Source organism: Rattus norvegicus, chromosome 17, assembly GCF_021556685.1.
Source record: "Rattus norvegicus strain SHRSP/BbbUtx chromosome 17, alternate assembly SHRSP_T2T, whole genome shotgun sequence".
Classification (NCBI taxonomy): Eukaryota; Metazoa; Chordata; class Mammalia; order Rodentia; family Muridae; genus Rattus; species Rattus norvegicus.
Genome location: NC_141550.1, coordinates 13,101,946 through 13,126,843, shown reverse-complemented (window position 1 = coordinate 13,126,843; position 24,898 = coordinate 13,101,946). Strand labels below are relative to the sequence as shown.

Sequence of the window (24,898 nt, the reverse complement as noted above, 5' to 3'; positions counted from 1 at the left end):
AGGTGGAGACCAGGATGCAGAGTGGAGCCCCAGGCTGGAGGAGGCAGGAGAGAGGACGCTGAGGGTCTTGCCTATCATTTGTATGTTCCCCCGTGAAGGTGGGGTGGGGGCACCAGAAACTCTGTACCCACAAGCAGACATGTGTCCTTACAGCTCACAGCAGGGGCAAGAAGCCCTGAGACAGGTGAGTGTGAAGGAGGAAGATAGGGCTGGGTTATGAGGGAGGGGCAGCTCAACTGTCTGGGGATGGAGGGAAGATCAGAGTCTCTGGGTCATTTCTCCTATTACACAATGGAACACTTTCTAACCTGCTGATGTGTTGAAGGATAGAAATTATAGGTGTGTGTGTGTGTGTGTGTGACACACATGTTTTCATACACATATTTCTCATGCGTCGCCTTCCTCACGCTTTCCCCAGCATCAAGCTACCTCAACAGCCACAGTCAAAAAGCTGGGTGACTTGTTTTCTCAGCAGCCGTGCCTTGTATAAGACCTGCACAAGATTGGGCCCTTTGGCATTCCGTCCTGGACGGGGGAAGGGCACTGAAGGCCTAACCCCTCCCTAACAATCTAACGACAGTTACTGTTCTTTGGGAGGGGGAGAGACATTTTCTTCAGTGCTGTAGCCCCTGAGTTAACTGCCCTTGGCCCTGTGAATGATTCCTCCCCCATGCTTCTGTGAGTATCCCGAAATTAAACTCCCTGGTTCACCAAAAACAAATCCCCACGGAAGTAGAAAGGGGGATTGTTTGGGGGAAAGGGAATCAGCGGGAGAGGGGAAGAGAGGGTAATAGGGATAATTATGATTAAAATACGTGTATGAGAACCTCAAGACGAAACCCATTAGTAGGCATGGTCAACAGACGCTGACATAAACGTCCAAAACAAGGCTACAGGACTAACTCAGTTGGTTAAGTGTTTGCCTGGGAAGGGTGCGGGTCTGATTTTGATGTCTCGTGTGCCACACGAGGAAAGCCATGGGCAGTGTCACTCCAGCACTTAGGAAGAGGATCCCTGGGACACGACGGCCAGCAGGTCTGACTTAAATCATGAGCTTCAGGCCATTGAGAGATCCTGTCTCAAAGGAGAGGACTAGCACATGTGTACCCCTCCCCCCAGCACACACACACACACACACACACACACACACACACCACACCAGAGCTCCCGGTGTTTCTCGTTGGGAAGGTCCTTAGGCTTTGCTAAGTTTCTCATTTCCTTTCAGGCTTCCATGCTGAAGTAGATCACTGCAGTCCCATGGTCGTCTCCAGTCTGCAGTAGATCCGGGTCTTCTCTTCCCTCCCACACCTTTAGCACTTTAGAGGAAGTTCTGGCCTGGGGTCCCATGGAATTCCATCCCAGATGAGCATGCTTGGCAGTTTCTCAGATTGAGTTGCAGCGTCATCGGGTTTGGGGCGAGCAAAGCAGGCGCGAGGCCTCCCCCTATTTCACACCCAGAGCACGTGGAACGCTCAACTGACTTTCCGGTGGTCTCCGCCGCCACCTCTTAGTTCAATGTTTCTGCTGGCAGGTGAGTATTTTCGACCGTTCCACTCATCGGTCGGAAGGGCGCAGTAATTCACGCCCACCCCGAAGGGCAGAGACAAATTCTACTTCCTGGGTGGGGCGGCATGCTGCGCTATCCATCCATGTCATTAAGAGATGTTGATCACATCACGTGTTTGGTCATCACGAAATTTATCCTAGCTGCCTCCTTTGCTGCCTGTCGGAAGGTGACATTTTGAACTCCGACACCTTCGACAGTCTGGAAATAGCCATCGTCTCAGAGGAGGCTTCTAAATCCAAAATGGGAGATTTGGCTTACACAGACCCAAGGGAACAGTTAGGGAGAGACAGATAAAGTATAGTCAGGTGCAGCCCCCCCTCCAAGTTTCTTATAGTTTACATGGCCCCAAATGCCCATGAATTTAAAAGGGGCTGGTCCCAGCACATGGCTTTACTGGGGAGTGTTGGTACCTTAAGAGATAGGTCCTATTGGAAGGAAGCTTGTCACTTGGTCATGTGCTTTTTGAGGGGAGAGTGGGACTCTGTCCCCTCCTTTTTTCCTTTGGCTTATGAGATACTGCAAGGTAGATTACCACCATGATGCATTGTGCCACTGGACACCCCAAGCCACAGGGCCAAGTGACTGTCCCACAAAAGTGACAGGACAGTATTGAAGTCTATGAACCAGAGAGAGCAGATGCTAAGGGGGGAGTATCTTAACACGTTGTGTGAGGCACCCGTGCACACGTGAATGCAGGTCCTGCTGTCCCCTTAGGAGGTGGCTATCATCACCAGGGGCTTGTACCTGTGGCCTGGCAGTTCTTGCTCCTGCAAAGGTCAACCTGAGATGGCCTGGTGTTAAGTACCACACTGGGCGGCCGGAACCATAGGGATTCAGGATCAGCCACTTTCAGAAGCCAGAGGCCTAAGGTCAAGAAGTAACTCCTGGAGGACTAGGGGATGTCACCTACTATGCTTGCGATAGTGTGTCTTTGATCTCTCTACAATGTCCTCTGAAGTTGGGTGTTCAAGCTTCCGCTTCCGTAAGGACAGCAATCATGTTGGGTTTGGGCCCAGCCCTTTCTTCACTAACTACATTTGCATGACCCCAATTCTGACTATAGTTAACTTCTTACATGTTGGTTAGGACTTGAACATTTGAAGTTTGCGGTGGAGAGCACAACTTAGCCTATAGGTAGGTGGGACAGTTACGTGCTGATGAAACAGCAAATTCCCCTTAGGTTGGGAACAGTGGATCTCACAGAGGATAGGGGAAGCCTTGGGGATGACAGTATATGAAAGTCAAGCAAAAGGAGCTAGCTTTCACCTCATCCAGACGGTAGCCAGGCCACCCTACCTTCACCTGGGACTGTATGGGAGAGAGAGCAGTCCCTAGGAATGGTGCCTTGAGATGCCTCCTCTCTCCAGAGTCTGGGTCTCTATAACTTAGAAAGCCCTATCCTGCCTTCTACCTGCTCAGGTCCCAGACTGTTCAATGCCTCTCTTTGAACTGGGAATGAAGAGTTGAGGACCACTGGATGCTGTGAAGCACCTTTTAGAAGGCTAAGCCTCAGAAGAACAAGATCGGAAAGCAAAACAGGTAGTGGAAGAGAATGGAGCAGGGGCAGAGACCTAGAAAACATGGTTTTAGAAGTCAGATGGCAGTGTACACGGGGAAAGAACAGTGTGAGGGTGAAGGAGAGGTGCTAGATATTGGTCAAGAGGGAAGGGAATATATGAATATATGTTTTTAAGCATGGAAGCCCTATCCACTATTTACCCTCTATTTATATATCAATCATCTACCATCTGTTTAGCTATTATCTCTCATCCATAATCTATTGTCTATCTATAATCTATAAGTCATCTATCAATATTAATTTACCTACCATCTATTTATCATTTGTCTGCCAACCAAATTATGTTCATATTCTCTTTGCCCTGAGCTCTTCCTTTTAAATGAATGTGTGATATACAGTAAATAAAATAAGAAAGGAGACTAAGCAAAATGAAATTCTTGAAGCAGAGTCCCAAACCCAAGTGGGATGGGGAAGGGTCACAAACGTCCACTAGAACATAAAGCTATTTGAATACTTGGAAATATTTTTGAGGCACTCAACAGCCGTCTTAACTCATTGAAATGTTTGTGGGCAGTACATGGAAAACCGAACCAATAAAAACATAAGGCAATGCTAAACTCCTGGAAAAACAAACAAACAAACAAACATGGATGTTGTGTGAGAAAGGAAGCATGCTGGGAAGTAGGACCTGGGACTCCGCATGAGCAGTCTGAGCCTCATGGTACCAATTTGGACTCTGTGGAAAGAAGAGGCAGGGAGGTTGGGGGAGGTGAGAGGAACAACTTGCCTACCGTAGCAGAAACTACACTAAAATGGCCCTAATCAGGAAGTGTCGGAATAGGAGATTACGTAGACGTACAGAAATAAGTACCAGAAAGAAATGTTTTAAAGTAGACAATGACTTCCTCTGTGATGTAGGGAAGGGTTGGGCATCGGGCCCATGTGTTTTAACATGAGCTACTTAAAGATCTTTGATTTCTCTGTGTGGTTGTACTTCAGCTAAAATTAGAAGTGTAATTTCATAGCAGAAGTGCAAGCGAAGGAATGCGTACACACAGCACGGGCTTCCTGGCAGGAGAGAGTGTTGACTTTCGTGTGGCGAGCCCGCCTTGGAGGTTTCCTGTGCATGTTGTCAATGCTGCAAAGAATTCTCTGGCTCCTGGAGCCAGGCCACTCTATCCATCACTGTCCCTTTGAAAGAGCTTTTGTGACACGATGCTTCCCACATTAACACCTCACCCTCCTTGTTCCCGTGGCAGGGGCGTATGGGTGAGAGACTTCAGCTTCTTTCTGCCACTCTCCATGCAGACACTGACTCAAGCAGCTGTTAGAACTCAAGCTCTTGGGACAGTCAGCAGCCTGGCTACTCCTAGGAGAATCTCTCAGCTTTGCTCTGCCCACCTCTGCTTAATCCTCTTGTCTCACCAATCTTCCTAGACTGGCTCTCGGATCCCTGTGATGTGATCTATCATGACATCCTCTGACCTCCTACCAAGGGCAGAGACAACAGAGGCTTTCTGCAGGAGTATTAGCTTGCAGGATAGCGAACTTCCCCACTGAGCATTCTTGGGAAGTAGGGCTGATACTGACCAGTGACAGGAAATGAAGATGGTTTGGTGAGGAAAATATGACCAAGGAATGGATGGCATTGCTGTTGGTTGCACTGGCGTGTTGGAGAGAACTGGGCAAGCCTGGTGCAGCTGAAACACTGACTGCAATGTGGTAGAGCCTTTGATCCCAGTTACTCCTTTATGGTACTTCTGTGGGCATAATCTCTCTCTTCTTCAGAGGATTCCAAGATGGGAGACCGTCGGGATAATGCAGCCATGTCTGGAGAGCTCAGGGGGAAGTGGCCAGCACACCAGAGGGACCAGCAGTGATCCTCAAAATAAAGATCTGGGCTGGGGTTGTATGTTTGTGGAGAATGCTCATGCTAGTAAAATCCCTGCACTTGGAAAGTAAAGGCAAGAAGATCAAGAGTTCGAGGTCATCCTTAGTTGTTATAGGGAGTTCAAAATCAGCCTGGGCTACATGGGCCCATGTTTCAAAACAAGGTCAAACCCAAGCAATAAAGTAACACTGCAGGGACTCAACCATCCAGACCAGTCAGCACCCTCAGTGACTCATGGAGACAGCTCAGGCTCTATGCGTCTTGCTTGCAGGGGCAGGTAGGCTATGGTCTTGTTCTTGCTTAAAGACTGTCCTGGGATCAAGGGACAGGATTTGTCCCCTCTGGCCTTTGGGGCTGTGGGGTCACTTGTTATACTTGTGAGGTCAACTGTCTTGCTCCTCCTTTAATCATAGGCAAAGGTTCCCAGGTTGGAGCCTAAAAGAACCACTGATTTATTACCACCAGGTTTCTAGTGCCACCGAGATGACAGAGTGGGATGGCGAAGAAAAGGCTGGGCCACCTCCAGCTTAGTCTTTCTTCAGTCCAGTACCACAATTTAAGTGCTGTAAATTTAAGTATGTGCTGGAAATACCTGCTCCATTCATGATGATGCCAGTTGGCTGGGTGACATAGTAACTGCTTTTGTGTCATGGCTAGATGGCATATTTTTCCGAGTCCAGCCACCTGAGACCACAAGCCCTACTTTCTGGAATAGAGAACCTGTAGGACCACAAGAGGTTAGCTCAGAGGCATAGAGCTGGTCACGACTATACCATGCCACCCATCAGTTCTCCTTCTTTCTCTGGAGGCTTCTGAGGATGCCCCCAATGGTGACACAGGACTGTGATGGGTGTCCGTCTCCACTTCTGATTGCTTCAGAAACTTCTGTTTGCCTCAGTGTGGTACAGGAAAGAGTAGGGGTGGCCGGGGGCAGTGCCTGATCTTCGGAAGTCTCAGCAGTACCTCATGTCACCTGTCCCTAGCCAGGTGCTTCCTCTGCTGGGAAGAGGGCAGCATCCTTCCTCCCCTCAGGTGACAAGAGGGGCTGAGCTGGCTGATGTGGCTGATGTGCCTTTCTTCAGGCAGTGAGCCCATGGGGTGAAGCCTGGACAGGCAGGCTCCAGGGAGCCAGACATGGGGCTGCACCTGACTGCTTTCATGGGTTGGTGATTGTTCATTCATTCATTTACTCATTCACTCATTCACTCACTCAGTAACTGCATCTTACATGTCTAATGTATGTCAGAAAAAAAAGCAATTGACCACAGAAACCTAGTACAGGCTCTGTGGAGTGTGACAGCTCAGGCAGAAAGGTGGTTCAACGAGCATTTTCTCTTCCACCCCATTTTTCTTCCTTCCTTCCTTCCCTCTCTATCTCCCTCCCTCCCTCCTTCCCTCCCTCCCTCCTTCCCTCCCTCCCTATCTCCCTATCTCCCTCTCCCCCTCCCCCCCATCTCCCTTTCTCCTTCCCTTTTGACAAATCTTCTTGTAGTACAGGCTGGGCTAGCCTTGAACTTGCAGTGTGTGTGTGTGTGTGTGTGTGTGTGTGTGTGTGTGTGTGTGTGTGTGTGTACCTATAGAGGCCAGAGATCAGTGCTCAGTATCTTCCTCAATCATCTGTATAACCTTTCATCATCATCATCATTCATTCATTCATTCATTCATTCATTCATTCATCTTTTTAGAGAAGGTCTCTCACCAAAGATGAAGTTCATGGAGTGTCTAAATGAGCTGGTTAGTGATCCCAGGAATCCTCCTGTCTCCATTTGCCCTCACTTATAGTCTGAACTCAGGTCCTTGTGTTTGTTCAGCAAGCACTGTACAGCTAAGCCATCTTCCCACTCTGTTTTCTATCAACCAATCTATCATCTATTACTATCTATCATCAGTCATCTATCATCTATCTACCTATCATCCATTTGTCTATCATCTACCTATCTGTCTATCATCTATCTATCTGTCTGTCTATCTATCTATCATCTGTCTGTATATCATCTGTCTATCCATCATCCATCTGTCTGTCTGTCTATCTATCTATCTATCTATCTATCTATCTATCTATCTATCTATCTATCTATCTATCCTGTAGCTGTAATCCTAGGCTGTCTGCTTACTTCTTTATGTTCACAGCCTGAAGAATAGTCTTGAGAGTGAAAGCTGGCCTAACTCTTGCACCCGTACATATCAGAGCCAAGAGCCTGCTGTCCCAGCCATGGACTGGGTGCTCCAGGAGAGGTGCCAGCTGGGGAGCTGGGGACAGGCATCCCTACCTGCTCTCTCCTCTGCTGTCCAGTCTCCAGCACCCAGAAGCCACAGGTTCAGGCCTCATTAATTCTTTTTTAATGGAAAGGTTGCCCAAGGAGACAGATGTTACCATATCAGTGGGGCTCTGGGCACATATGTCCTCCTTTTCTCTCAGCAAATCCAGTGTGTTTGGGAGTGGAGCATGGGGAGAACTTCCAGCAGAAATGGTCCTGACTCCAATTAATGAGTTTGGGCACCAATGTTTTAGTGGAAAACAAATGACCAGCCTAGAGAAGCAGAGGGGACTATGGAACTGTGATTTTTCAGCCACACTGGTGACCTTCCCTGCCCACATGACTGAGGCCATGAGTGAGTCTGGATTCACTGAGAAAACTTCCATTTTACTGAGACAGTGATACCGTGCTGTGCACCCTAGCTAGATTTGCACGAGACGGGGGTTCTTACTTAGCATGTGGAAGCCAGGACTTCACCTCAGGGAGACGGACCTCACTGCCGCCTTTACCGAGCTCAAGGTGACCATCTGGAGGCAGATCCTTCCCCCACCACCTCCCCTGGGGATCTCAGGTCACCCACTTCTATCCCAGAGCTAGTGGGCAGGATATGGCAACATTTCTACCTCCCCTACGGTGCTGGCTGGTTCCCCCATTGCCCTCCACACTGCCCAGTCACGTTTAGAAACTTCATCTCCCCAGCCCCCTTTGATGTGTATTCACGATGCCCTGGAGCCTCTACAGTAGCCTTGAGAAAGAATGTTCCTCCACCAGCTCTCCGAAAGGTTCCCTCAAATGACATATGTCAGAAGGCTTTTTCAATCACACTAACCCTGCTTGGTGCTGTACATCTAAATAGCAAAGAGATATTCTGCAAAGATGAATTTCTCTGAAAGGGGGATGACGAGTATGCTCTTGTATTCTTAGAGTCTCAATTAAGGAATCGTCTAGATCAGCTGGTCTGCAGATGCATCTGTGGGAAAATTGCTTTGATTGTTAGCTGATGTGGGAGGACCTAGCCCACTATAGGCAGCACCATTCCCTAGGCACGGGCCCTGAATTGTATGTGGATGAAGACAACTAGCTGGAAACCAAGGATGCGAGCAAGGATGTGTGTTCGTCACTTTCTGCTCTGGACTGGAGAAGTGATGCTGCTTGCTGCTGGAGCTCCTGTCTTGGATGCTTTCAATGTTGGAATAGGGAAGTACAAGTCAAATGAACCTTTTCTTCCCCTAAGTTGTTTTGAGTCAGGATGTTTTATCACAGCAACAGGAAGGGAACTAAGCTATTCATCAAACCATATGCTCCTAAGAAAAGGATTGTAAGAAAAGACCACAAGGAAGCCTCTGATTCCCCAGTCAGGGAGTTTGAGATGAGGGCAAGTGTTCAAAAGCAACATGAGGAATGCTTCTGAAACAATATTCTTGACCCTAAGACTCACTAACACTCGTGGCAGACTCAAGATTGGGTAGACAGCTGGTAGACAGACATCCTTGTAGACATGGTTTCTGTGTAGGTTGTGGTGGCTTTTAGGCCAGGTTGTGACTCTGGCGAGACTTTTGTGACAGTTCTTAGTGTCAGACACACATGTGTCTTCCACACCTCCTGCTTTGGCTCTGCTTTGATACCCACTGTCTTCACAGTATCTCTCTCATCCTCACCTCCATAAATTTCAAATCTCATTCATTGTGCTCTCCCTCAACATATACAAAGCCTTGAACATGTTCCAGCTACCTCTCTCTGCCCATCCTTGCTAAGAGTGGCCACCAGGTAGCCTACAGAGAGACTTTCAGTATACGGGCCCTTGTTGGGGTTGCCTTGTGAGGGCTGAGATCTCCGGGGATGGGGGAGTTCTGAGCATCTCTGTGATGGTAGGTCCAAGTAGCTCAGGACCATAGGAGGCATACATCTGGGCATGGAGGAGAGAGAGTGGAAGGAGGAGGATCCTTGTGGCTCTGTGCTGTCAGGGACCTTGGGTACATGCTATCTCAATTAGCTTTGTTTAATTGTCAGTGACACTAGGTAAGGTCAATGGCCCTTCTCTTGTTATATACGGGAGGCAAGGGCCTCAGAGAACCCAGGGTATTGCCTCCCTCTCACAGCTGGTCGCCTGAATAATTGATACTTGTGGTCTGGCTTTAGCACCACAGCTTCCACACCCACTTCTTTGGGACGCCTCTGGCGAGTGGAGGAAGTGCTACTCTGCTTCAGTTTTCTGAGACTGAGCACTCAGGAGCAGCCAGAAACCAAGCCTTTTTCTGTTGCTTAATGTCTCTGCTCTAATCAGCTATTGATTAGAGCTGCCTGGGAATTGTAAGTGTTGGTCTGATTGGGGGGTGGGGGGATAAGACTCTAAGGACTAAGTACGTAGGGTCCCTGGGACCCAGGCAGGATGGAGAGTCTGTGGTGACTTGACCGAGTGCTCAGACTATGTGGCCTCTCACAGACATGATGCCACAGAAGCTTGTGCCAGGACAATTGTCTTAATTCCTTTTACTGCTGTGACAAATTAGCACATGATAGACAACAAATTGTATCTATTATCTATCCATATCTGTCTGCCCGTCCATCCATCTGTCTTTCTGTCCATCCATTCATCCATCCATCATATCTGTGTGTATATACATGCTTTGCTGATGTCCTATACACACGGATGTATGAACATGTTGGTGGGAGCCCAGGGACCACCTCAGGTACCTTTCTTGGGAGCCCTCCACCTTTGTTTTTCTTTGTTTTTGTCTTTTCGAGTCAGGCCACTCTGTGACCTTGGCGTTTACTCAGTAGACTAAAGGGGCTGGCCAGCGCCAGCTCCCGTCTGACTCTGCCTCCTGAACACAGGGATGCAGGTCGGTGCCACCACACCCGACTTTTGATGTGGGTTCTGGAGAGCATGCAGGTCCTCATGCTTGCACGACAGGCACGTCCTAAGTGACTTGTCTCCCAGCTCATATTTCTCACAGTCCTGGAAGCTGAGAGTCAAAGACCGCGGCTACAGTGCGTTCAGTAGCTAGCATCTTCTCGCTCACGGGCTACAGGGGTAGGAAGGCTCTTGCGGTTTGAGACAGTCTTGCTGTGTAGCCCAGGCTTTCTTTGAACTTTTAATCTTTCTATGTCAGCCTCCCTAATGCTGGGATGGCAATCCTGCACCACCAGGCCTGAGGCTCTGAGATCTACTAATCCCAGTCAGGAGAGCTCTGCCTTCATGCCCTAACCACAGATCCGGCTCTCCTGTTTTCTGGAGACGAGTATGAACATTTAGTGCCAGGTCTTCTTTAGATGGTTCTGGAAGCACCAGAGCTGGGCGGTTCTTATTTTTAGTGTTTTCACATATCATCCAAGGAGCAACTGACTGTGGAGTATGAATCGATATTCCAGGTGAGGGGCCACTTATCCATTTCGCTTTAAGGGAATTCGTGTCCTTCGAGGGGTCTTTGAACTCTCTCAGGCGCCTTCATAGACATCAGAAATTTGAAGCTGCCAGAAGAGTTAGCTTCTTTCCCTGGGAAATCAGCAACTGGAGATCATGTCCTTTGAGACCCTCCCACCTCCCCCCACCTCTGGTGTTTTGCACAGGCCACAGAAATTTGCCTTCTCCTAATGGGCTTAGTGAGGACTCCTGGTGTGTGGAACTGAAGGACAGAGGTTGGCATGACAGGGGAGCAGGGTCGATGTTGGTCACCGAATGGTCTTAGAATTAATTTAATTGGTCTACCTGGGGGTCATTTAAGAGGTTTGGGTGTGCGTGTGTAAAGATTTCCCTGGTCTTATTTCCTGAGGAAGTTCTGTTCATCCTGAGGGCTAGAAGCTTCTTGGACCCATTGTCTCTCCTGGTGGGTCTCTGGGCTCAGAACTGTGCTACCTCCGGTTCAGTCATTCTCGGGGTCAGTGTCAGTGAGCCCCCTGCAGAGGCACACTGTATTCTCTGACGCAAGTTATAACACACATCTTTCTGCTTCCTCCCCAGCACTGATTCTGAATTCTTCTTCCTCAGGTGGCTCAGAAGTCTCTGTGGGACATAGGGTGGTTGACGGTTGTTGAGAAGTCCGGCAAGTAACCTAGGAGTTTTAAGTTTTAACTGATCGCTTTAAGCCCTTGCCCTTGTCTCATTGAGTCGTGGACAGAGGGCAGAACAGCCTTTGTGCTGAAAACGGAAGCCACCACACGGGATCTCTTATCCCCTTAAGACCTGTCACTTCCACACACCTGTTGTTGTAATTACTCTTCTCCTCACTGTGGCACCCCCTTTCCCCCCCCCCAAAAAAAAGCAGTTCGAGGCAGGAAAGAATTATTGCTCTCAGTTTGAGGACATAGTCCATTGCGGTGAGGAAGGCACAGGTGACAGGAGTGTGAAGTGGCTTGTCAAACTGCGTCCACTATCAGTAAGGAAAGGGGGAGGGGGAGGGAATGAATGAGAATTCTGGTCCTTTTCATGCAGTCTGTGACCCTAGCCATTGAACGGCACTGCCCTCATTTGGGGCAAATCTTCTGTCTCCCTCACAGGCATGCCCAGAGGCTTGTCTCCTTGGACACTCGGGATCCTTCCTGTCAGGTTGACAGTATTAACCATCACAGCCTTGCAGGGCCTGCCTGGCCTGCCTGGTGAGGGAAGAGCTGCTTCCTGAGGCCTGAGGCCTGTCCCTGCCACTCTCTCCAAAAACACTGCGGCGTTTTAGTTCTTATCTTTGCAGGACGCTCTTCCCGTCCACCATCTCTTTTCCTCCCTGCTCAGTCTTCTCCTTCTACTGGGTTCCTGCAGCGGTTTGTGAAATACAGTAAGCCTCTTCCAAAATTCAAACCTAGCAGAAACATCAGGCTGCAATTCCGTGTGCCCTTCACTCTGCGGGGCGGGGTTTCCCTCAGGGGCTGCCTACACTTGTCTCCAGTTCTCCAATCCGGGTCACTTTGCCATCGCTGTAATCTAGCGTCTGCTGGCACTGCGCCAGCGAAACACCCGTGGTTCGGGTGACTGACAGCCTCTATGTGCTGCATGAACGCTCTGTGGCGTTCCGTATAAATGAGGACAGCGGGTGAAGCCCCATTTGCCTTCAGTCCTGAGCTTCCTGCTACTCTTTGGCCACGCCTCAGTCTCCTGTCAGGTTCACCCTGTAAACCAGCTGTTAAACTGGGGCCTTCCTTCCTTTTTCTTACCTCTGAATTTTCACCTGAAACGCAGCAATTAATTTCCTCCTATAACCACTTCTTTATTCTTGTCAAGGTTGCAGATTGGCCCATCCTCTCACGTGACTTGGGATCCAGCCCGGTCAGTCAGTTGGGAACATCCCTGCATGGGACCCAACTTCCTCTGCTAGGTGGCTTTTCTGAGCTTTGTTCCTCATTCTCAGTGGGAGAGACCTTAGGGACATCTGACATTTTATTTACCTGAGACAGGGCTCCTGGATAACGACTACCTTAGCATCCTACAAATTTAGTCAAGACGTTGGGGTGATTCCCAAGAAGTATGAGTTGTCTGTGTCATGGTGAGCTGAGTCACCCTTTAGTGGCTGTAAGGTCATGCTTCTTGTTCTGTGAGAGAGTGAATCCTTTCATTGTTGACCTCAATTTAGATTGAAGTTTTGGTTATGGGTAGATATGATTATGTTCTTTCAACTCCACAGACCACTGATTTGCAAAATATACACATATGTCTGTCACCATATTGACATAATCTTCAGGGCTTGAAATGTATATAGCTCATGGCTGACTGGCTTAGAGTCGTACCATAGTTATTTTAAAGGCCTCTCTCCTTTAAAGTCATGCAGTGGGTAGTTGTGTGTGTGTGTGTGTGTGTGTGTGTCTAGTTATGCACACAGGAATTGAGGAACCCTCCTTGTAGTTTATTTTGCCTTAACCTTTTGATCAATCCAAATAAATATTTCTCTGGCTAAATCTCTGTCTGCATCGCCTCCCCTGAAGTGTTTGTCTGGTCTGATCTCACATACATTCCTAGTGCTATCTTTTTAGTTACAGAATATTTGCCCTTTACCCTGGCCTCGTTCCACATGCTATAGCCCAATGCCACCAGCTGGGAGGGCCCAGTTAATGCACATGGTTCCTGTCATATGGTAGTTTTCGAAAGTAATTGTTTTCATTTGATTTCATGATGGTGTCAAAAGAAAAACTACAGGCAATCAGAAGAAAGCGTACCTCAGGTTTTACAGTTTTGTATCTTCAGGGATCGTAATATTCTATATGACCATTTTTTTTTTTGTATGTGCGATGCTCGCCAGAGGCGGTAGGCTGTAGCTTCTTGTTGGTTTTGTAAGTGCCCCTCCCCCCAGAGGGGGCAACTGATGGTCTACTACTCCGAGGTGCTCTCAAGTTATGGAGACACAACCCCATCAGAAAGTGAAGCACACCAGTCCTTGAGGAAACAATGAATTTGTTTTCCTGCAGATGAGGCTCAGGCCTTTAGCTGAGTTCTGTGTCATCTGAAGTGTTCCAGGAAGGGCCGAGCAGCTCTCAAAATCCATGGTCTGGAATACAGCCATTTGTAGCTCTCAGAGTGGGGCCAACTCAGCGTCCTTCCAGTTGCTTTTCCTGGAGGAGAAGTCTAGAAAGTTCGACAGGAGCAGAGTTCACTTTTAGAAGCTCATTTATTTCTTTTTAAATTTTGTTTTTCATTTCTAAGTCTATGTCTTTATGTGCTGTATATACAAGAATATACGAGTTGTATATTGAAGTAGGTGTCTGTGTGGAGACCGGATGTTAATGTCAGGTGTCATTCCTCAATAACTGTCCACATTATTTACTGAGACAGGGTTTCTTGCCGAACCTCAAATGTTGATATCTGGACTGGGCAGTGAGCCCAAGGACCACTGATCTCTGTCCCCTTCCCCAGTACTGGGGTTACAGGCAGACACCAACCAGATATTGCTCTTTATGTGGGTGCTGGGGATTCAGATTCTCATATTTTCACTGTAAGGACCTTACCCTCGGAGCACCTCCCCAATCCTTTCAAAGCTACCCATGGGACATCTCCCCAAGTGTTCTTTCCTGAAGACTGATTTATTTGTACTGTTATCACTGTATAATGACTGACTTGTTGGGTTTTCCCTGGGCACCAAGCACTCTGAGCATATGGAAAGAAAAGGAAACTATAATCTTAACATCCTGATGAATATTGTCACAGATGGGTAAAGAGTCTGTGTCTACCACAGTGGAATCAAGTCTATAGGGTACCAGGGTCAGCACAGGCCATAGATCACACATGGCAAGCTTGTGCTGCCTTAAAGGCACTTAGGCTCTCCTCTTCCCCCTTTTTCCTTAGTGCCAGGATAGAAACCAACTGGTACTCATGCAGCCTTCTTATCTGAGCTGGCAGCATGCTCTCTGGCTGAAGATAGACAGCAGCAGGTATGAGGCACGTTTGCAATGCTGACTCCTGGGGAGAGCTGTCTCTTCTGCGGTTACTGTAAAACTAGGGAGAGAATCCATAAGTTCCCAGGATGCAGCCTGCCCCACGTGCAGGTGAAGGTCTAGGTGGGCTCCCTTTTGTAACTGGGTCCACAGAGTCCCTTCCGTGCTCTTCTGTCTGGGTTTTTTTGTTTTGTTTTGTTGGATTTTTTTTTTTTTTTGGACGAAGTACAGGATGAATCATTCTTAGGGAAAGGCTGTTGGGTGGAAACGTGAGAAGCCAGGAGGATGTGACTTGCCTACAGGCGGAACCCTGCACAGTGTGTTCTCCTGCAGGGAACTCGGTTCCAGCAAGAGGCACTAGGGTAAGGGTGTTCCCTCTCAGGAGGCTCCTCAGCTCCACTTGGCAAATGTTACAGTGTGCTACCATGGACTGTCTTAACTGGAAATCTACTCTTTGGTTTTCTGCTCTAATGGCCCGACTGTGCTGTAGGGAAGCCTTGAACCCCAAAGTGGAGAAATACACGCGGTATCTAAAATGGAGGAGCTAGGGAGGGAGATGCTGTTGTGGTTTGAATGGAAATGGTCCCTTAGGGTCACGTGTTTGGACATTTGTTCCTCATGTGAGGGCGTTATTTCAGAATGTTGGGGAATCTTTAGGACGTGGATCCTGGCTAGAGAAAATGAGTCATGAGAGACGGGCTTTTGAGGTTTCTAACGCAGGACGACTTCCTGTTGAGGCTCTGCTCTCTATGTCGTGGTGGTGACCAGCTGGCTTCCTGCTCTTAATGTGCATGCTGTCCCTGCCTTCTGCTGTGACTTCCTCCCAACAAAGGCCTGTGTGCCCATAGACTGCAAGCCAGAAGAATCCTTCTCGCCTCAGGGATTTGTCATGGTAGGAAGAAATGTCACGTGCTTGTGCTCACACAGGGTGGCTGAGCGAGGAATCTTAGCAATGGAGTTTTCCAAACTCCAATCAAGACTATATTAGCACATTTATGGGCAGCCTTCCCGTACCCATGAATCTGAACCCTGGGTAAATATGTCTTCACCATGACAGAGGTGCTCCTGCTCAAGAAGTCTAGAGCCTTTGCTCACTGTGACCTCTGTGGCCTTTCTGAACACACTATCCCACTGGGCAGCAAGGCCTTCATTCTCCTGTAGCTCTCTTTATGCCCGTCAGAATCCAGGTGGCAATTCAACAACTTCTCCATCACTTACTGACATAAATTTGGTTCAGGTGGGATCCTGCCTGGGGAAAAGCTATGTTTTCTGGGGGCGGGCAGCTGCTCAAGATAACAACCAATTAGTGGCAAGGGATAGGAGACAAGGGCTTTTGGGAGATGTATACATCAGTGGGAAACCTGGCTAGGGAGAGGTTCCACAGTGCAAGTCACCGTCTACTGCAAAGCAGCAGTTTCCATCCACAAAACTGTGAGGGTGGAGCCTCCACTTCATGCCTTGTCCTTTCTAGAGAAGGTCGGGGACACTGGAGACAAGATGTGACCACTCGGTGTGCTCTGAGAGAGTGTCTGATGAGCACCACTTGTGGGCATGAGCTCTGTCACTGGGAAATGTGGGATGGCTTAGAACTCGAGTGTGAAAGCCGAGAGCAGCTGAGAGATCACTTCAGGGGAACTGATAATCTCAGTAGGGGCTGCAAGAAAAACCAAATACCGGGCTGTCCTGGGCTACCCTGGGATCAGAGGAACCAGGCTGGATTAGAACAGGGGCTAGCTCTTCTGCAGCCCTCTTGCTAGGATTCCTCAAGTGGGCTTGCCCAATCAGCTCTCTCTATCATGAAATTACTAAAACCTAGCCACTTGTGGATGTGGATATTCCAGCCCCATTGTGCAATGCTTTTCACTCGTGCCTGTCTCTTCCTTATGCTTGTCTTTAGAGGAGCGGAGGGTGCTGTAAAGTATCTCCAGTCCGTGCAGGGAATGAAATAGAATTGGGGTGGGTCTCTGGAATCGTTCCCAGGCGAATGAAAGTGTGCTGTTTCCCTAATTCATGCTTCCTGGCCCAGTGGAGTGGCCCAATACTATGGCGCCAGCTGTCCTATCGAACTCAGTGGGGCCTGAAGCAACGTGTGTCCTGGGAATAGAGTTTAAGAAACAGGCATTTTCCCTCCCCCAGGCATCAGGAACCACACACAGACTACTGTCCTCTGACTCAATAGCTCATGCTTCCCAGCAGAAAACCATATCAAGTAGAAATCAGCACAATGTATGCGCCAGGAGAATCCTCAGCTGACCTGCCTCACAGCTGACGGACATTTTAGTCCCTAATCTTTGGTTGTGGCTCCTTCAATCATGGGCAGTGTACACATGGAACTGATTTCCCATTGGCTTAAAGCAGAACTGACCACAGGTTTCATATTTGGGGGAAGTCACACACTCTGAAGGGGAGAAGAAATGGAAATAAAACACAGTTTGTCACACAAAAGGCAAAGACCTAGAGTTCAGGCTTTTACAAAAGCTGCTGTGTTGGATTCCGAGGGTAAAGACTTATGAGAGGAGCAGGCCAAGAGCCTGACTGCATCTCAGAGATTGCCAGTGAGTGCTGCGCCCTTGGCCACTCTTCTACAACCCTGTCGCCTCTGCTGTCAGGCTGCCTTCCAAGTGTATTTTAACAGCCCAGGGCAGGAGGGAAAAGCCAGGGTGGGCATCTCAGGCGTCCTCCCAGGAGCTGCTGCTCTTGCTTGAGCGTAGAAGGTCCCGTCCAGCCCAAGCATGGAAAGTTGGCTCTGCAACTGAGGTGGGGGAACCTTAGGAGTTGGGCTCAGTGAGAGCTTTTTGAGTCATTGAAGGGGTTCTCTGGGAGAGAACTGTAGAATTCCAGTGTTTCATACCTGTCTCAATCTCTCCCTCCCTCTTTCCCTCCCTCCCTTCCTTCCGCTGCCTGGTTGTGAAGTGAGTTTTGTTCTACTGTAGGCTCTGGCCATAATGTATCACTTTGGGCCTCAGGCAATGGAAGGAGTGGAGTGTGGCCTGAAGCTTCCAAAATTGTGATCCCAACGTAACCTTCTCTGCCAAGAAGCTGCGCTTGGGCATTTGTGAGTGATGGTAGGCGAACTGACATGCTTGTCTCCTGGGAGGAAGGCCCATAAAGTGATTCCCTAGGGCCAGAGACATCCTAGCCTCAAACACTACTGAGAAATGCTAAGACGCCTGAAGCCCACAGCAGACCTCCCAGAAAGGTGAGCGCTCTGCTGGAGCCTGTAGATGGGGGATGAAGTCGTCTGTGTTCAAATGAGGGAACTTTGTGGCTTGGGAATGGCCAGATGTTAGGAGTCTGCCACACACGTTCTTCCTTTGCACCAGAGCTGTTGGAGGGCTCAGGCTGTCATAGACACACACGTGTGTCCCCATGGACACACGGAGGGCGCTTCAGCAGCCTGATTTACACTGTGGTTGCTGGGTTCACACTGTACAAGACCCTGAACCCCTCTGATCTGCAGCAGCTGATCGCAGAGCCCCAAGGCCACCGAGCCTGCGAGAACTGGGAATCCCTTCTGTCTGTTGTAGGCCGATTCATGGGGTACCCATGGCTATGTCTGTGATGAAACTTTGCCACCCACAGTAATCACCCCAATAATTCCAACTATCAAGATTGCCAAAGCCATTGGCACCATGAGCTACAAAGTCCAGGAAATCATGGAGTCTATAGGAAAGAGAAAGACTAATGATGTTGGGGACACATACTATACTGAAATACTGATTAAACTATGGGCACATTTTTTACCAAACAGGAAAGTTTGTGAAGCGCCATTCAAACATGAGCCCTACAGGTCCTCCTGCCACCCGCCTCTTTCCCACTTTCATCTCATCTGGGAAGGATCAACTGCAGGAGGTGGATGAGAAAGGAAGCAGCAAGGTCTGCTCAAGTCCAGCTCACCTGACATACCCTGCTGTCCAACCCCACGTGTGCTGCTGTGGATGCTGGGAGCAGCTGCAGCGTCACAGAGGAAATCCCCTTTGACTTGGGATCCAGTGAGACATCACCTGATTACATAGGCTCCATAATACTCCCTCAGGACAGGAGAACCAGAGATGAGATGTCAGGAGGAGATCCCCTGAGAAGCTGTCACTGGACCCTATCATCAGTGAGCACTGGCCGCAGCCAGGCGGCCCCCAACAGCCTCCGACACCACCAGACGAAGGGGCTGAAAGGAGGTGGGGGTGCAGATTGTTCGCTTGTTTCCCACTCTATGTTGTTGCCTCTCTATCTCAGAGGAAAACAGCACATTTCCCAGGTAAGAGGGAAGGAAAATCTGATCTCATGGGAAACACAGCATAGGCATGACCACCAACATTCACTTGCCGACAGGATGTACCCACATACAGGGCACGAACCCTAAGGCGTCTGTGACCCCAGAGGGAGATTTTTCCTCAGCATCCCCCTAAAGTGAACTCTGGGGAAGTTGAGCTAGGAGCAGAGGATGTGGCCAGGGGCTGAGGAGTGAGGAGGGAGGGAGTGAGGAGGGAGAGAGTGAGGAGGGAGGGAGTGAGGAGGGAGGGAGTGAGGAGGGAAGGAGGAGGGAGGGGGAGGGAGGGAGGGAGAAGGACAATCGCTTAGGGAAAGGGAACACAGGCTCAGGTACGAGGAATCAGGCAGAGAGCTATGGTCTAGCAGGGCTAGCTCAGTGCTAAAGTCGTGTCTGTGTAAAGTCACTAACAGAGTCCTCATGTCTTGTTTTCAAGGGGTGAAAACAGGCCCAGCTCTGTGGTCGTCAAACCACAGGGCTGGGGTTGGCCTGGTATGGACCAAGAGTGACAGGAAGGAGCCAGGCCGGAATTCCAGGAGCCTGTCTGCTCAAACACCTGTTGGCATCCAGACAACCCTGGGAGCCAGGCACAAGCTCGCCTTCCTCTCCTCTAGCTGCTGGATCTGAGCTAATAGCACCTTCACTCTTTAGTTCAACATGAAGCCAGTACTGTCCTCTGGGGGATGTGATCCACATGGCTTCCACCTTATGAAGCTTCATCCCTCCAGTCTCTGTAAGATATTGGGATGGAACGCCCACAGTGAGAGAACTGAGTGTCCCACTGGACTCAGGGGCTTCACCAGTTCGCCCCTCCCTCATCCTCACCAACTTTATCACTGACCAGCGCAGAGACTGTGTAAGTCTAGCAGGATGGTGACTGGCTGTAAAGGGAGGAGAGAAGGGAGGTGAGGGGCAAATGGGACACGGGGAAGACAAAAGGAAGATGACAGGAGGAGAGAGGACATGAGGGAAACGGGGAGAGTCTGTTCAGAGGAAACCCCAGTCAGGCACCTGAGAGGAGAGGAATAAGCATTTTGTGTGCGAATGAACCGGGGCCATGGACAAGCAGGAGCAAACTTTCCCTAAAGAGGAGAGTTGTGGGTGTGAGGAATGGGTCCCTGTGGGCATCCCTGCAAGCGGGAAAAGAGGGACTTCTTGATGGGTTCCAGCTTGTACCAGGGTGCATCAGTGGGATGCTGTCCTACAAACCTGCTCCTGTCCTGAGGTGCTGAGGCAGGGTGAGGCCATAGAGAATGGAAGTGCCCCACACTTCGTTGGTGCCTCCTTCTCCCTGTGCTTGACCCAGCCTTGGGATGATCTGGCATCGTTCGTTCATGTCTGTTTTCCCAGGCCTCCTTCCTGCAAGCACCAAAGGTGCTGGTCCCTAGCCCCAGGATTCCAGAAACTGGCGGAATTTTTCCTGTCCCGTGGAGGGATGTCTTGACTTATATTTTGACTATACGTTTGAGATTTTTCTGCTACACTGAGGCAAGGTAAGTTGGTATTCTCAGGCTTGGGACTCAACCACTGTTCTTTACAAAGCCAGTAGCTGTGGGACTACTTTGTTCCCAGCTTAGGGACCAGGCATAGGAGGATGTCTTGAGGACTGTGTGACTGCAAATATCAGCTACATGGACCCCTGCTGGGTAAGGATGTCCACAGTGCTCTCCTGGGCACCCCAAGGTATGGATTAGCTACCCGAGCCGGCGGGGGAGTTAATCTATGCTGGCCCCGCTACCGAAGGTAATGCTAATTCCATGATGGGTTTGCTCCCCAGTAGAGGGTGTGTTTCTGTAGCCTCATCTTGACAGCATCTGCTCAAGTGAAGAGACGGGTACCAGGTAGTTGATCGTATCCTCCCTCCATAGCATTCTTAGAGGATTTCAATTGACATTGGCCGGTCATTGAAAACTCCTATCTCCATGACTGCCTGTTATCCTTGGTTCTAATCTGTGAGAAGATCCCTTGCTCAATGGATGGCACCCAGCACATGGCCTACAAGGCTCAGGATGGAGCCACCTTCTTTAGGTGTGGGCCAAATATGGTTCCTGAGTATAAAGACAGACGGCTGACTTCATTGATTCCTCCCAGTCTCTGCAAGGACCATTCTCCCTCCCCCATGGGCAGAGGATGGAGGATTCCAGAGGGCATAAACCTTACACACATCCTCCAGACAGACCGTTGGCTTGCAACCTGAGAGCAGAGGATTAGTGAGGAATGACTTCTCAAGCCCTAAGCATCCACATTTCCTTGCCTTGCCTGTTGCCGCCAATGTGGTCGCCAGCAGCTACTGGGTATCGGGCTGCCCACACTCGGTGTTCCAGTGTAGCCCACAGGCTGGGCAGCAGGTCTTCACTGTGAATTTCACTCTCTGGACCGTTGTGGAGCTCTGAGTCATACCGAAGGGAGTGGCCAAATCATCTTCCCACCTCTGGATGGAAGAAAGAAACATTGTGGGTCTCACGGGATCCCATGTCCTTGGGAAAAGAACAAGTTTGGTCAGCCACTGTACCTCTGAGCCAAGCAGATGGCCCTAGCCATGCTGTCCTTTGTGGGCTCCTGGCTGGGTTTGGAGTCCACATGTCAACTCCAGAGTGCCACCATGGTCTTTCCTTCCTTTTTCTCAGCTCTGCTGGCTCTGTTTGATATTGGCATTGAAACTCTTTACTCACTCTCTCTCTCAGCTGGACAAGTGTACAGAGGATTAAAAGTAAAAGGCAGAAGAAGGTGGTGGGGCGCCATTTCTGACCATCTGCTTCCAGAGCCTGCTGCTAGGAAAACTGCTGGGCCAGCCGGGCTGAGCCCAACCCTGGAGGGAGAGGCCCTGCTTGGTGTCTCTCCCCAGGGGCGGTCACAGAGAAAGGAGACAGGTTCTGTGCTTGTCTCTCTTTAGTCTCTGACCACCAGTGGAAGTGAGCACGCTCTTCTCTGCAGAGGCTGCAGCCTCCGTCCTGGGGAACATGGCGTCTTTGTGTCAGGTCATCCATTTGCCTGGATGTGCTTCCTTTTTTAAAAATTTTATTTATTTATTTATTTATTTATTTATTTATTTATTTATTTATTTGTTTATTTATTTATAATTGCTTGGTCAAACCTTGCAACCTGGAGCTGGGAGAGCCTTGAGCTGGCAGCCTGCGGTCGCTGCTCAGTGCTGGTTGGGTAGAGCCATCAGAGTTCATTTACTATGGAAACTGGACAGTGGATTTCTTGGGGACTCCCCGGAGCATGGTCCAACCTCACTGGGGCCTACAAGGACAGGATACACTGTGGAGGGAAACCGAACCATTTTAACCCCAGATACCAGTTACTATGGCCTCTCCCCTCCTCCATAAGATCTGGGAAAAAAAGGATCCCCATGGGCAGCATCACCTGGGGGCTTGCTGTTGAGACCTCCCCTCTTTGGCTCTTTTGCATTTTCACGGAGCAGAAAGGTCACCAATGTCTCCTTTTCCACACAGCTTCTCCAGAACACTGTGGAAGGGTTTGAGAATATGTCCCCAGCTGATCCCTGCAAAGTCGATGCAGAGCTGCAGCTGCGCCTACCCCTGGACAACATGGCTGGGGGGAAGGGCAGTGTCTCTCTACTTCGTCCCAGGTCACTGCTGATGTGAAGATGAGGGACTTGGGAATATCCACTTGGACAATCTCTCCTTGGCCTTAAAGGGCTGGTCTGCCCTGAAAGAGTCACAGCTCAGAGAGGCTGCTCTTGAGATCACAAGTTCTAACGAAACATAGAGAGCTCCATAGCTGTCACATGCTTCTGCGTGGCTACCTGGATGGCTTAGAAGACACTGTAATTGAACCCCAAGGGCTCTCGTGTCTGTGACTGAAAAGACAAATCATGCAGATGATGCATAAAGAGATGAGAAAGATTTAATACCCTCAGCAGGTAAGGAATCAATTGAGCCGCTATCCCCTCGGAGGGAAGCGTGGGCGTATTTCACTCAGGGACCTTAAATACATTCCTGGATGAGTAGCCATTCATAAGCATGCTTGGCCAAGGAGCTTATGGCCATGCACAGTTTAAGGTAACGGAGCACACGTTTAGATTTAAGTGATGTCGAGAAAGAGTCTCCCACAAAAGTGCTCACCTTGCTTTGTGGCCAACAGCACCGCTGTGGGCACTTGGCGTTGTGGGCACAGGACTCTCATGGAGTCCGAACCCCTGGTGAGCTTTGTCCACGTGACGCACTGAAGTCAGAAGCAGAAGGCTGCTTAGGCATGTCAAGAAGATGGCGGAAGGATGTTTTGAATTTCAGTTTGTGCCCGTCCCTTCTCCCCTCAGACTTGGTCTCCTCGTTTCTTCTGTGTTGTTCTGTCAGGGATAAAGACAGTTCTGAAACCTCATTTTTGATGGCTGCTGTTAACCTAAACAACTCTCATCCCCCAAGAAGAGGGCCTGACCTCAGGGATGGTGCTGCTCATGGCTCCTTCGTCTTCAGAGACGCAGCAGGGACGCTGCTACTGTGTGACAGTGCATGGCTGTTTCCATGTGCTGCTTCGCCTTTGTCTGCAAGGATCTGTCTCCCCACTTGCAGAGCACAGAGGTGTCCAGGTGGCACTAACTGTCCCCACCCCTTCTCCAGGCTCCTTTCTGCTGTTCCAGGACAGCCTGCCCTGTGCTGGTATATGTTCTGTCAGGCTTCAAGCTCCTTCCCACCCTGGGCTGCCCACAAACACAGTGGAAAACACAGCTCAGCCTTGTAAGCCTTTTAAGAGCCAGACCCTCTCCATTTGCTGAGTAAACTTGCCGAGGGTTAAAATACCCCTTGCCCTAGGAATAAAGACAACATAAAGTGAAAACATGGAGTGTTCAGGTCCTCGGTGGGTCTCCTCCAGGTCTTCTGTGGGCCACTGTAATCTGCTGCAGCATGCACACAGCTTAGTGACCCTTCCCACAGTGTTCTCCGCTGCTGTCTTCCCAAAGCCTAATGAGGAATGGCTATAGCTTCAGCCACAGAGCACGGCTATCTTTCTTGTACCTTTGGAAGTGCAAATGAGAGGTAGCGGTTCATTAGGTAGACGCCTGCTGATCGGTGTGCTGTGCAGGTCATCTCAGGGTTAGACACATTAGAGATTGGGTCATGGATGGAAACCTCCAACAATTGGGGACCAAATAACTCTTCTGTGGTCACAAACTGAATACCTCTGAATTATTCATCTAGGGAAGGCTAACTGACATATGTGTCTCCTTAGAAGAAGGCATTCCTCCAAACAGCCGGGGGAAGAGAGACTCGGGGTGGTAGAAATGCAGAGATGACATGGATGTTGGGGTGCTAATCTGCCTGTAGCAGTGCAGAGAGGCCCAGGTTTTCAGCTTTCACAGGACTGGGTGGGCCTTCTGGTGGTAAAAATGTCTATTTTCTTGAAGTCATTGCTGTACTTTGTATGTAACCCCACATCAATATTCCTGACAGCAACCCCAATAAAACTTCGTTGCCTCACCAAATAAAACATTTGTGTATAATCAGTATTCATTACTTTGGTCTCTCACAGACTTCCTTTCTGGGGTGAACAAGTGTGTTTGTGTTGTGTCTCCCTGGGGAAAGGTCCGTCACATGACCCTTCGCACCCTAACAGGGACGAATCAGAGGGGTTGGAGAGGCCCACTGTATGGTGGTGGTGTGGGTAGCCTGCCGCTTAGGCTGAGCAGCGTGAGGTTGGAGTGTCTGCACGGGATTCTGATATAGCCATCCTTAAGTGGGGCGTGGTGGTGTGCATTTTGCTATGGCAACAGGTCACATGGTTCTTAGAGTAGGACGGCAGTCTTCGCCTATGTGGTATGATGTGGCATTGCCTACTTGATGAGCAAGATCCGTGACGTGAGAATGAAGCTGCCTTTGAGAGTAGCATGCAAGGGTTGAGAGTGTCAGAAGTGCATCAGAGGCCAAGATGGCAGCCAAACAGGAACTCGTTTATGTAAAGGAGACATTAGGATGAGGGGGAGGGTGGCTGGCCTTCCCACGGTAGCCTCTGCTGCGGCAGGTAAAGCAGATAAATTAGAGGATCGTATAGTGATGTTGGCTTGCGTGTCTTTGGCTTG

General features: G+C 49.5%; 1 long non-coding RNA gene across 2 annotated transcripts; it reads left to right on the top strand.

The window, feature by feature from the left end:
- Positions 1–572: 572 nt before the first annotated feature.
- On the top strand, positions 573–24,301 carry LOC100910343 (uncharacterized). Of its 2 annotated transcripts, NR_185105.1 has the most exon segments (10): positions 573–678; positions 1,226–1,531; positions 2,987–3,106; positions 17,522–17,787; positions 18,340–18,843; positions 19,292–19,711; positions 20,206–20,348; positions 22,314–22,744; positions 23,178–24,115; positions 24,142–24,301. It is a non-coding gene; the product is annotated as an uncharacterized LOC100910343 (long non-coding RNA).
- Positions 24,302–24,898: the final 597 nt, after the last annotated feature.